Genomic DNA, 14,085 nt, shown 5'->3' on the forward strand with positions numbered 1-14,085 from the left:
AGATAGATTATGATAAAAACCTGAAACAAGGTTTATATTTTTTTTATAAACAAAAAAGATAAAACATATTCTATTTTTTTTCTTTTTTTTGTCGAAGTGTTATTTAAATGAACTTCTTTTACTGACTGCATTTCTCAAACAATTCTAAAAAAATTAACTACCCACATGTGGATAAATTATGTTTAATCTATTTTTAAATAATAGTAAACAAATAAAATCAAATAAGAAATTTTAAGAACTATAGTCTCTCAAAGAATATGAATGAGAATTTTATAGTATAATCTGAATGCTGATCACTTACCTAGTAGTGCAGTTTCTGACAACATCTTTTTACTGAGGTAATCATTATTTTTCGCAGAAACCTGTTCAGAAAGAATAATAAAGTTTAACAGAATTATTCAGAACAGAAAAGCTCAATTTCCTCTCATAAATACTACAGTAATTTTTTGAATATACATTATATTTAATACAAGTTATACAACAATTGCTCACAGCTGCTTGTTAATATTTGTGATAACTCTGTATTATCACATTTGAATGTACATGCATGAGAGAGAAGTTTGATCTTGTGCAATCATTCATTCATATAGTATGTAAATATATTATATATATCATTATCATGAAACATAAACAATAAAAATGAAATCTAAAATTAATAAAAGTACTATAAATAGAAATTAAAAAACAAATTCTGAAAATTCTCTATAAACTTACCAATAAATGCTAGCTTGGCCTAAACTGTATACACATCACTAACCATAATTGTTATGACATGATGTTTGGTACTAAATTAAAAACATTACATTCTGATTCCCAAAAATAATATGCATTATAATCCATTTGTGCACTAATCGGCTGGCAGGATGAGTGATTAGTATTGTCACCAATCTGTTATTACTGCAGCTGTTCCCAGAAACAAAAAATCCATTTGTATAAGTTACTGGATGAATGGGGTGTCTGACTGAATATCTGCAGTTAACACAATTATGAAGATGGCAAAGCATTTTTATTAGGAAAGCTGAGCATTTCTTGGGTGGCACTTTAATATCTAGAGGGAAAGGAGTTTGATCCACAAACATTATTTGAGCTGGTCATCCCAAAATCATTAATCACTAATGTGCTGCTTCCATTTTGGGTGAAGATTCCTGATCTCCTTAGTAATTTTTTGGAGGTGGTTCTCACTTCCCAAAAGGATCTTGGAAGCCTATTATTTTGGGTGTTCATTTGTCTCATTTCATAATCTGTTTGTGGGTGGATTTTCCCTTTCTTAATATCATTTTCTATTATCCTTGATCTCTTTTTTCCCCATGATGTTTTAGGGGTTTGCCAAGATGGCTTCTTCATACCAAGGATAAGAGACTGCAAAGAGTTTCTACATCCTTCATGTTATATGCTTTGAAAGGGAATGCTTTACTAACAGGAATTTTATTTCTTATCTGGTGCCTTTACAAAAAAAAAACTCTGAAAACTGAAATGAGGTGATTGATAGATAAAGTATGGTATCTTATTCCTTCTTGATTCATTACAAAATATATTTGATGTTATTAGTCTACAGTTGAATGGATGTAATCCATCACTCAGTTATAATTTAGTTTCTGAAGATTAGTTAATAAAATTACCTCAAAAATGGACCAACAAAGATGAATCAGCAAACTATCATTCAACCATTCAACAAATATGTCAATTACAAAATTGGTATAAACTTGAACAAAAAAAAAAAAAATATTATAAACTAAATTATACAAAAGATAACAATGAAGCAAAATATACGTAAAAAACTGTTTTATTGAATAGCGATTTCATTATCTATTTTTAATATAATTATCTTTACTTATTCATGTATAATTTATACATATAACACAGTATAATACATAACTTGTATTCTACAGATATCTTCCTTTTAACTATACATTCCATGACATTTTTAATTTATATGTTATATGTTAATTATTTATTATAAATTTAAGTTTAATTTATAAATATTTAAACAAAATCTAGCCATTTCATGTTAAGTTGTTCCTTAAATTACTATTCTAGTCACTAGGTAAGTTATGTGAATTTTACACAACATATTACGTATAAATTACTTAGATATTATTTCAGTTTTCAATATGCAAAACAGTTTTCAAAAACCTATTTAGCAAACTTTATAATTAATTTTTAATGCCATAATATATATATATAAAAAAAAAAACATTATAAGAGTATTTTAGGATTAATTCTATTTGCTGGATTTATGTTTAATTTCAATTTTTAATTTTAAAGATTCACATTTTAGAAGCAGGATTTGCTGTTGAAATTTTATTGTTGATGTATTACTTAATATGTTATATTTAAATATAATTTTTCTAATTTGTGACCATGTTTTTTTGAAAATTCAAACAATTCATTAACATACTGACCACTGAGTTAATTAATAAAATTTAATATTATATGAAGTATAAACTGACAAAACACATTAATTAGATAAGTTTCAGTACTGGACAGCAAAATTTGCATGTAATTTCATTATAAAATTAAAAATTTCAAAACAGAGGAAAATCTACAATAAATAACAAATTAAAAAAATTATATTATAATGTAATTATAGAATTAAATACCAGCATGTGCAGGATGCTGCAAAACTCATTCTTGGAAATTAACATGGTAAGTTAAACTTATCTAATTACTGTGTTTTGGTGGTATATTTCATATAATATTAAATATAATAATATTATATTAAATAATATATGTAAATGATTTACTAGAATCCAACATAGAGTACTCAATTTTTCAGCAAAAATGTCGCAACATGCAAGGTCATTCACAAATAAAACAATACTGCGAATACAAAATAGAAGAGGATTAAAAAGCAGAAAAAAAATTTGAAAAAATAAATGTTGAATTCTAATGATAATCATCTCCATTATTAGATTCTGTCGTTAATGATAAATATTAGTTGTTCACAATGCTAATCAAAAATATTAAAAAAAAAATTACTTTGATAAACTGAAGTAAATAAACAAGAGATTTTTATTTGTAAAGCCTGTGAATTGCCTTCATTTTATCTTAAAATGTTGTAAATACATATCAAGCAATAAAAAAAAAATGTTCTACAGGTAATGGAAATAATTTTTTTATAAAAATACTTCAGTTAAATGTAAAACATAAAATAATAATTTAAAATCATGTCTAAAAAATTAACAAATTACTTTATCTGTTCATTTATTTGAAACATGTTGTAATTTTATTTATAATATTATCATAAAAAAGAGTGAAAATCTGAGTAAGAAAAATATATAAGTATGTTACATGAATTTTAAGTATATAATGCAAAAATTATTTTAGCATTATATACTCTAACATCTGTATAATATTCCAGTATGATATTGGTATACTCCAGTATGTAATATACAATATCACTACATAATTTAAAAAAAATTGTTTCTAATATAAATTTTAATGCATGACATTTAACAAAAATAATTGTTAATTTTATAAAACATTTATTTTTTCATTTAGCAACAACAGGATGTTCCCCAATAATTGTTACTACATTAGATGACAATGAATTTCTTAAAATGAGGAAAATTTTCCCCGACTAGAATTTGAATTGAACTCGGTCAGGTATATAATATATATATATATATATATATATATATATATATATATATGAAATAATAAATGAAAACTAAAATCTCATTATAATAAAAATGAAACAGCAAAAACTAGAAATTTTATAGTCTTATTATAAGAAAGGTGCTACTGTTGTTTTGTATCACAAGATATTTAATATTAATTTTCAATTTGTATATTCAAAAATAAAAAATGAGAAAAAAATATGTATTAAATCATAGAATGAAAATAAAAAACCTTGTACGTAAAAATAAGAAAATATTGTACAGTGAAGACTATCCATATCATAATTTGTAGCATATTATTTTTACTCCTTGTTACATTTAATTAATTGTATATTTGTTTTTTAATTTTTTATTTATTTTTGTATATTTATTTTAATTGTAGTATTATTTTATTTTAAGTTTTTAATTTATACCATGATCAAAAATTGAATAAAAATTGTTTTTACAAATACCCTGAACTTGGTTTGGTTTTTTTATATAAGAATACCAATGAAGGTTCCTTTGTTAAATACCTGACAACTCACCATTCTTTCAAATATCAGTTCTTATTTTAACCCAGGCGGGAACACTTGGTCAAAATTAAAAAATACACACATACCTATTTTTTAAGAAGCTATATGCAATGAAAGTTTTCAACTCCAATTTTACAAACTATAAAAAAAGTAAATAAACTCTTTTAACAACCAATATTTGATATATAGGATGTCCTCTAAAATCTAAACTTTTACACACATTTCAATGTAATTGATCATTAGTCATATTAATTTATTAATATAAAGTTGAGGTATAGTTAGCTCAGCTAGACTTAATTTCAGTAAGTTATTGTTTTTTTGCATCAATTTCACAAAGCTAGAATGACAAGTGTATGTATATATTTATATGTATAAAATAATATTTTTTTTTTATTACATCTATCCTGTAGTAAATCAGCTAATATGACGTTACATTAGCTGCTTTGAAAACTACGTTTTAATATTAGATAAATTGAAAATTTACAATTAATGTATATCAATGACTATGACTGATTACAATAAATTATGTACAAAAGTTTAATTGAATCCTATACAAAATTTGAATTACCTTGTAATTTTATATACTACCACAACGGCACCACATTTCTATATACTACCACAATCTTGATAATATCAGGCTCAGAATGTTATCACACCTCCCAGAAACTTCATTACATTTGTTTTTTATCTATAATAGAATATTCTCTGACAGATATTTCCAGATTCTTGGTCAGAAACACTGGTCACTCCCGTACTAAAACCTGGTAAGGGTAAATAATGCCTCACAAGTTATCATCCTCTCTTCCTGACCAATACTCAGTGCAAGATGATGGAATGAATAGTAAATCATCGTCTATGTGGTTCCTCAAAAGAAATGCTCTAATTGGCCCTGAAAAAATGCCGTTTCCATCAAAATAGATCATCTATTGATCATATAGTTGTCGAAATGACTTTTTACTTTCCAACACCTGGTTGCTGTATTTTTTGATTTGCAAAAGGCGTATGAGATAGCATGGAGGAGAGGAATCCTAAATACACTTCATGAATGGGGTATACAAGGGAATCTCCTGACATTGATCAAGAGTTTCCTCAATAATCGGTACTTTCGAGTTTGAATTGGAATGATGATATATGAAAGTTTCACACCAAAAAACAGAGTACAAGGAAGTCTTCAAAATCTTATTTTGTTTCACATAGCCATAAATAGTATAACAAACTGCGTACGAAAACAGTGTTCTTTATTTGTAGATGATTTTTCACTTTATGTAGCATCTAGAACTTTAGTAAGAGGCAACTTAAAAACACAATAACCTGTTTCAAATTGTGGTGTAAAACAATTGGATTCACGTTTTCACTGCAGAAAACAAAATGCATTTGATTTTCCCAATTGAGGGAATATGTTGAAGATCAACTGCTTTTATTTGGTGAACCAGTTGAAGCATACAGGTGAGTTAGATTTCTAGGATTGTGATTTGACCAATGACTGACATGGGTAACACATTTGAAGGAGCTGAAGGTTAAATGTCTAAAATGTTAGACATCCTGAGAGTTCTATCTAATACTTGTTGGAGAGTTGGGAAGGTATGTGCATATTTCACTTCTACCGACCTCTGGTCCGTTACCACTTAAGGCTATGAATGTACGGCTTATTTGGCATGGATTACTGCTCTAAAGATGCTCAATTCAGACCATCATTCATTTATTCGTCTTGCTACAGGTACGTTTCACTCAAGCCTGTGGCAAGTCTGCTGGTGGACAGTGGTGAACCATCTCTTTGAAATAGACGAAAGTAAATGATATGCTACTATGTGGCTAGCATTCAAGCGCAACAAAATCATCCAGTATTTGATGCAGTATTTTCCAACCAGCATATTAATCGATATGAGGAATGGCCATCATCTACTGCTCCATTAGGCATCAGAGCTCAGCGCCTTTTCTTAGCTCTATTTATACAAAAATTTCCCATTGTTATAGTTGCTCAAGTTATTATCCCCTTGGTGACCTTCTCTAGTAGATTACTGATTTGATCTTTGTTGCTATGATAAGAAGAACACAAATCCGGTTAAAATATGAGAAAAATTCTATAATTTTGTAAATCTGTGAATCCTGATGCTATAGTTAATTTGGACTGCTCTAAAAACATTAATTCTGTTGGTTGTCCTTTTTTAATTGACAATAGAACATACATATTTGGCCTTTCCAGCATCGTCAATGTCTTCATTACCAAGCAGTGTGCTATTAATAAGCCCCTACATATAATTAGCCCAACATTCCAACATCTACTTGTCTGTTCAGATTCCATGAGTGCCTTGCAAGCTGGTAGTGATTATACTCTAGGCAGCCTGTTGTCATATACGTCTATCATCTCTGAAATGACTCAGCATAATACAATTGTGAGCTTTTGCTGGATCCCCAGCTATATTGGAATTTCAGGCAATGAGTGTGCTTATTGTGCGGCAAAAGGGGCTTATTTGCATCCTTCTTTCCATAATCGCGTTGTTCTAAATCATCTTGTCCGTTTTCTGAAGAGTGTGGTTTGAGATGAGTTGCACAGTAAATGGAATGCTATCATCAATATTAAACTTTGTCCAATTAAAGACTCATGTCACCCTGGAGCTCTTCATGCAGGAATAACCATCGTGATGAGGTTATTATTTTCAATTTGCGAATAGGGCACACTAGGATCACTCATGAATATTTGATGACTCAGACTGATGCACCCATTTGTGTCCGCTGTGACTTCCAAATGATGACATACCAGATGTCTGTTATGTGGCATTGTGTTGGAAATTTAAATTTGGCTTTAACATCAGAAATATCTTAGGAAACAATAAAATGATGCTATTGAATGTTTTATGCTCTCTAAGGGCATTCTGTTTGTATTCAAATATATTATTTTTCTATAGAATGTTTTAGCAATTTATACCATTAGGAACATGGCAAATTTATTGTTTTAATTAAAATTATTAAAGCAATATCTCATTATGGTTTTATTTTGCTTTTATTGATAAGTTAATTATTAAACACATTGTGCAGTACTGATAAAAGCCTATATATAGTAAATGTGTATTTTATTATTTACTAAGTCAGAATGTATTTTGTTTTGCTTTCTTTTCAGTAAATTAATAAAAATATTTTGCCCCCATTTAGTGTTATCACACCCCCACTCGGGGGATGCACCTCACAGATTTAGAAACACTGAACTATACAAACCATCCATTAAAAAAAATTACATTTATTGCCACTAAATACTTGCTCTTTAATGATTTTACTTCAGCTAGATTCAAATTTAAGTAAATAACTAGCTCCATATTGGATACAATAAATTGATCTTGCAGGGGGTTGTGGATAGAATGGATGGCCACATCCTGGTAGGAACCTTAAAGGATTGCTTTTCATGAGTCTGTATTGCCATTTAAAATTGTTCACATATAAGTTGCTAAATTTAAAAGTGGTCAATCAAGATGTGAAGACAAATTCCCAAATGAGATTACACCAAATAAATGATCAAACAATTGTTAAAATTGGTTCAGTAAACAGTAGCTTGAAAGTTAAAACAATAGCTGAGAAACATTTTGCTGGCATGTATTCTGACATCCATCAGCAAACTAGGTTATTCAAATCTTTTATCTCAGAATTTAGACCATATCAAGCAAAAACCGAGTTTTTGGGCATTTCATAACTATCAATTAAACCAGGGTTCATTCCAACATACCTAAAGTAAAGAAATAAAACAATGGAAAAGAAGTGAACCATGCCAAAGAAAGTAAAGTCACAAGCATCCTTCCTGTTAACTTTAGCTCCCTGCAACTTTAATCTATTCCAAAACCTAAAAATAATGGGTCAAAGGAAAGAGATTTTCTAATGACAGTAAAGTGAATAATGCTGGGAATGGCTAATTTAAAGAGTTGGAGAAATTACGTGTAAAAATGGTACAATGGTTTTTGAAGATTGTAAGGGCTAAGGGTGTCAACTAGGAGATTACATTGAAAAATAAATATAATTATATGTGAATAACATTAGTTTTGTTTTCATTTATCTTACTTATAAAAAGGAATATGCAAGATATAAAATCTGTGGTTTAGTTATGATTTGAATATGATGCATGTGTGGTTACTGTTGAGTCAATTTTATTTTTAAATAATTGCAACTAAAATATTTTTAAATAAGTCTAATGTAAAAAATCTGATATGGACACCACATGACTTCCTTGTACGCCATCAAATTACATATACACATTTTTTTTAAATGAAAGGTACATAACATTTTATTTCATTAATAACTTCTGATCTGTTTTCATTTTTTTATTAAATTATTATTTACTGTAATAAACTTTTTACAATCAAGGTTAATAATTATGAGTATTAATAAATCAATATATAAAAATTTAAAAAAAAGGTAAAAAAAGGATATAATTCTGATTCAAACCAATGCTCCTTCCCCTTTCAAGATCCAAATATTTCATTAATTAAAATTTTATTTGACTATAACTCTGGAACCAGTGAAAATAACTACCACTTTTGATACATCGTAGAAAAATTGTCGTTGAGGGCTTAATACTGTAGTTAAGAAAAAGTCTAAAATCCAAATGTTTTGGATTTTGGGCTTTTTTGAACACTTTTGGTCCAGTCGATTGCAATCAAAAGGGGAGGTGCACCAACTAGACATAACAACAGTCCTAAATCCAAAATTTCAACATCCTACAGCTAATCGTTTTTGAGTTATGCGAGATACATATGTATGAACATATGTACATCACACTGAAACTAGTCAAAATGGATTCAGGGATGGTCAGAATGGATATTTTCATTGAAATCTGAAAACTGAAATTTTTCACAATCACAATACTTCCTTTACTTTGTACAAGGAAGTAAAAATAGTGGAAGTATTCTCTACTTACATGACCATGTTTTACTACATTGTCTTTTCATTAGAAGGGTTCAATACTGTTAATATAAATATATACATAAAAGAAGAAAAGAAAAAAGTAAAAATTATTTAAACTTTTTTAGATCATTAGTCACCACATTCTGGTGACTTAACAGAGAGCTTTCAAAGTAACTAACAGCCAAGCAAGGAAAACAAAATGTGAAAATTAAGAGCTGGTAATTGGTGAATTATAAAGTGCTATCCCACTTACTTATTTATGATGAACATGTTATCAGATATGATAAACAATTCAGAAGGTAATGAATAAATTTAGAAGGATGTCTTATTTAAATCTGATTCCTATAAAGGTAGAAAATAGGTATTCTTTATCAATATTTAAGTCATATTTTCCTTAAAAGGTTCACTTCACATTATTAAATGCCTTTTTTCACAGTCTATGCATGATTTATCTTGGGATCAAAAAATAATATCTCTAGATAAAAAAAAGTGATAGAAAAAAATCTGGAAGCTTGCAGTTCAATAAAAATTTTAGTAACAACATAAACTATAAAATTTGTGAATGTGACTTAATGTAGTTTATATAGAGAAGGTAAAAACTATTGTAATTTTTGTTTAACAGTAAAACTGTTTAAGTCAGTAAAACTTTTAGTATATCTTATGGATTACTTTTGCAATCTTTTTTCATAAGAACTGGAATTGAGTCCTATTAGAGTAGAGGATACTGGGGCAAAATGTTTAAATACCAGCACCCGCTGAGTGTGTTATTATTTTAAAGGACTTATTATGATGAAAAAAATGGTGTAAGTTTGCATACAATCCAGAATGACTACAAGAGGAACAAGGTTCAAATTCATCCGTTTCAAAATTTTTTTGGAAATGCAAGAAACTATATCAATTTATTCTACATAAAATTTCTTTAAAAAATAAAATTTTGTAAAATCTGGACTTTCAATTTAATAACTGTTCAAATCGTTTTATTTTGATGTTTAAGATTATGCAAGTAAATATAAAAATATTATCAAATGTTCAATGATTCTAGTAATATTCCAACCTGCTTCCTAGATTCTAGTTTATAAGTCAGCAATATTTTGAAATGTAAACCTTCATCACCATTCTATTTCTTTGATGGTAATAAAAGAGGACATAAAGAGTTAAGGTCATAAGTATTGTTAACACCCGCCATAGAACCACTATTCATGTTCTTTTGAGAATTTAGAACCCCAAAGTAACAACAAAGATATATCTGAAATAAAGTATTTAGCTAATAATTGTGTAAGATTTGAAATGTCCAAAAGAACTCCTGGCATCATACAGTGTATGCAGTGCCAACAGTATTGTTATACTATTGTATATTACCATAACGGTGCACTAAATGCATTGGCAGGCTTAGGACTATCGATTGCTAAAATAAGGACAGAAGCTTGCCAGCCACCTGTGTGCTTTGCCATCAGGATCACCCAGCAAATTTTAAGGGTTGTCCAGTGTAAAAAGAAATTCTCCAGAGAAAGCAAAGGCAAAGAATGAATTATGCTCCTCAAATTGTATCAAAGGATCCCTAGGCTTCCAGGGTAGGTAGTTAACCATGACCAGGATTATTTTCCATCACTAGGATCGGGTACATCTAAAAATCTGAAAAACAGTTTGGATAATCAATTCAATGTTCACTCTTGCAACATTCTTCCTGGGTCGTTTTCTGAGTCCGTAAGGAAAACAATCATGGTGATTCGACTTCTTGTGAAAAAACTGATGGCTAACATCCAATTCCTGGTAAACCAAATTAGGATTCTGATGGAAATTCTTATAACAGTCATTTCTGAGATCTGTCAATGAGGAACTGCTTAAAAATCGTAGCATGGAATATCAACAGTATTTTGCATCGGCAAGAGGGGCTGGAGACACTATTTTAATCGGAGAGACTGGAAGTTGTCTTTGTCCCAGAGTCCCAATTTATAGATCAAAATTTTCTGTACATTCATGATTTCCAAATGTATGCGACCAACCATCCTGATTGTAGGGCCCAAAGGGATTCTGCTATTTTGATAATAAATGGGATAAAATATATTCAGCTTCCAACTTTTGAAACCGCTCACATTCTGGCAACCTCTGTGGAGATATTGGACTGGATTGGACCACTCAGACTTCCTACAATCTTCTGTCTACCACGTCATGCTATCTTGGAAAATATGTTATGTGAGTGAGTACTTAACACGCTTGGTAATAGATTCATTGCAGCTAGTGACTGGATTGCAAAAAAACATATTCTGATGGTCACGACTAACAAGTATCTGTGGAAGAGGATTGAGACTGTCTACAGAAAGATTGCAGTAAAATGTTAATACCAGGCTTGAACTCACACAGGCCTACGGATATCACAAATGTCCCCGATTTGTTGGGTTTTTTATCAGCTCAGGCATTTTGTTGTTTTATACCGATGGGCAGAATGTTTACGATTCTACTCTGACCACTTTCCTATAATTGTTACCTGTAGTAAAATGATTATTCAGACAATAAACTCTTCTACAGTGTGATCACTTATCATGCACATCCTGATTCTCAACCATTTTAGCTGCACGATATGCAAAAAGTAAAAAAGAAATATCATGAATATTTTTCAACCCCCCCCCCAAACTCCAACTCAATGAAACCTAGTTAAAATTAATTAGCTGTATAATAACGCCGGATATGAACATGTATGTATGAAGTGTACAAATATGAGCAATTTACAATTCCAACTTGATGTGTACGTGCTTCGTTTAATTTGGTCTGCTTGCATAATATTTGCTATGAGAGCATCATGTTCAAACATGCATATGTTTGAACACGTCGTATGCTCAGCAGAATAAAAGAGGTGTAAGGCATTGCAGAATGTCAGATTGGTTTCAAATGCGAAGCGTGTGTCTGGTACCTTTATTTAAGTTTTTAAAAGTCTAGTTTCATTAAAAGTAATAATAATTGAGGTTTTGGTTTTTCTTAGTGTCCGATCAAATGGTGTAACTGTTTTTTTTTTCAATTAGATTTTTTTTTATGGAATGGATAAATTTGCGAAAAAATAAGAGAGACATCTATGTCCATGGAATTAACTGGTAAAAAGACAAGACTGTACAATGACAATTATTTAAACTATGGTTTTACCTCATTGGATGGAAAGCCACACACAATGCTTTCAAGTCCTCTTCGATGAAAGGATGAAGCCATCAAAATTAAATTGACACTTAGAAAACTAAACATCCGGATTATAAAAGCAAACGTTTGGAATTTTGTTAAAGAAAGTTTCATACGATGAGAAATCAACAAGCTTCAATTTGTAAATCAACCCATACTGATAAAAGTACACTTGAAGCATCTTACTTTGTAGCATTAAGAATGGATAAGATGTCCAAACCCCATATAATCATCAAAAAACTTATACTGCCTGCAGCAATAATTGGTATGGTCAGTGTTCCAATAGGCATAGAAGAAGCAAACAAATTCTGCTTTCTAACGAAACAGTATCAAGGTGAGTCGATGACATGGCTGCCGATGTTTTCGATCATATAATTCTGCAAGTGAGTTCAAGTGAATTTTTCAGTATTCAGTTTGTTGAATCAACAAATGTGGTAAAAATTTCTCAGTTCCTATGTTTTATGAGATATGAATGCTATAGGGAAAGATCAATCAAAGAAAATATATTATTTTGCAAATCAAACCTGCCATGCAACAGGACAATGTCTTTTTGATGTTTTTTTGTGAAGCTACAAAAAACTATAATGTAGATTGGACAAAATGTATTACAGTATGTAGTGAGGGTGCAAAGATGATAACAGGAAAGAACAGTGAATATCTATGTTAACCTGGTTATTGAAATTGCGAGGTGAATTAATAAAAAAAAATTTCTTGAGAGCAGGATTTCTTGATCCTTTTTCAGGATAAACACTACCATTCTCATTGTTTTTACAAAATAATGAGTAATTTGTTGCTGTTGGCTTACTTGATGTATTTTCGCATTTAAACAACTTGAATGTAAATTTACAAGGACGTGATAGAAACATTTTGTTAATGACAAAGGTCATGCTTTTATTAAGAAGCTTGATATCTGTATTATTCGCCTTAAAAGCAAACATTTTGATGTTTCCTCCCAATTCCGATTATAGAAAAGATTATAAAAAAATTAGGATGAAGAAGACACTATTATTCAACACAGTTTGGATAGTATGAGCTAAAAGTTCAGTTGGTGGATTATTTCCTGGAAGATAAAAATGATTTCTTAAAGAGAGAGTACTGAAGACAATGAAAACATTATTGCTAAGTTACCAGTTGAGATTCAGGACCAGCTCATTAAAAATTCTACCACATAATACTGAAATATTAATTCCTTTTGCCAAATCTTACCTCTGTGAAAAGGGTTTTTTGTCTATGGTTGTGCAAAAAAATAAATACAAAAATTGTCTTTTATTACTTGAAAACACTTTGCTCTTTTGTGTTTCTAACACAGATCCATGGATGGAGAAACTTTTAAATGAAAAACAAACGCAACCATCTCATTAATTTATTCTCTTTACATGTGAATACTTTTACTTACTTACTTACTTACATAAATATACTTTTTTACATTTTACTTACATAAATGTAAGTATAATGTATGTAATAAATGATTTTTTCTCCTAAAATGATTTCATTATTGTTTACATGTAAAGTTGTAAGCTAACTTCATGACCCCTCTTTCATGTCACCATGACCTCCAGGTTGAGAAACATTGCCATACACTATAATTCCACTATAGAGTATAATAGAGAGATACTCACATATGATTCAATTCATGGAATGTAATTATGCACAACTGGTAATGTCTTAACAGCAAGTTTTGGAAATGTCCACCATTTTCCTGAGAGCAGGTCCAAAATCTTCACATTATATCTTTTGATACCCTTCGTAGGATATCAGGGCTAATGGAATTCATCTCTTACTCTTATTCTTGATTACTCAATGTCAGTGTGCTCAAGACTAATGATGTGCATGATAAAATTATCTCACTGTATGTTGCACAACAAAAAACCAATCGAGGGTCTTGCCGTGGCTGGATGGAG

Source organism: Lycorma delicatula, chromosome 5 (assembly GCF_047948215.1).
Source record: "Lycorma delicatula isolate Av1 chromosome 5, ASM4794821v1, whole genome shotgun sequence".
Classification (NCBI taxonomy): Eukaryota; Metazoa; Arthropoda; class Insecta; order Hemiptera; family Fulgoridae; genus Lycorma; species Lycorma delicatula.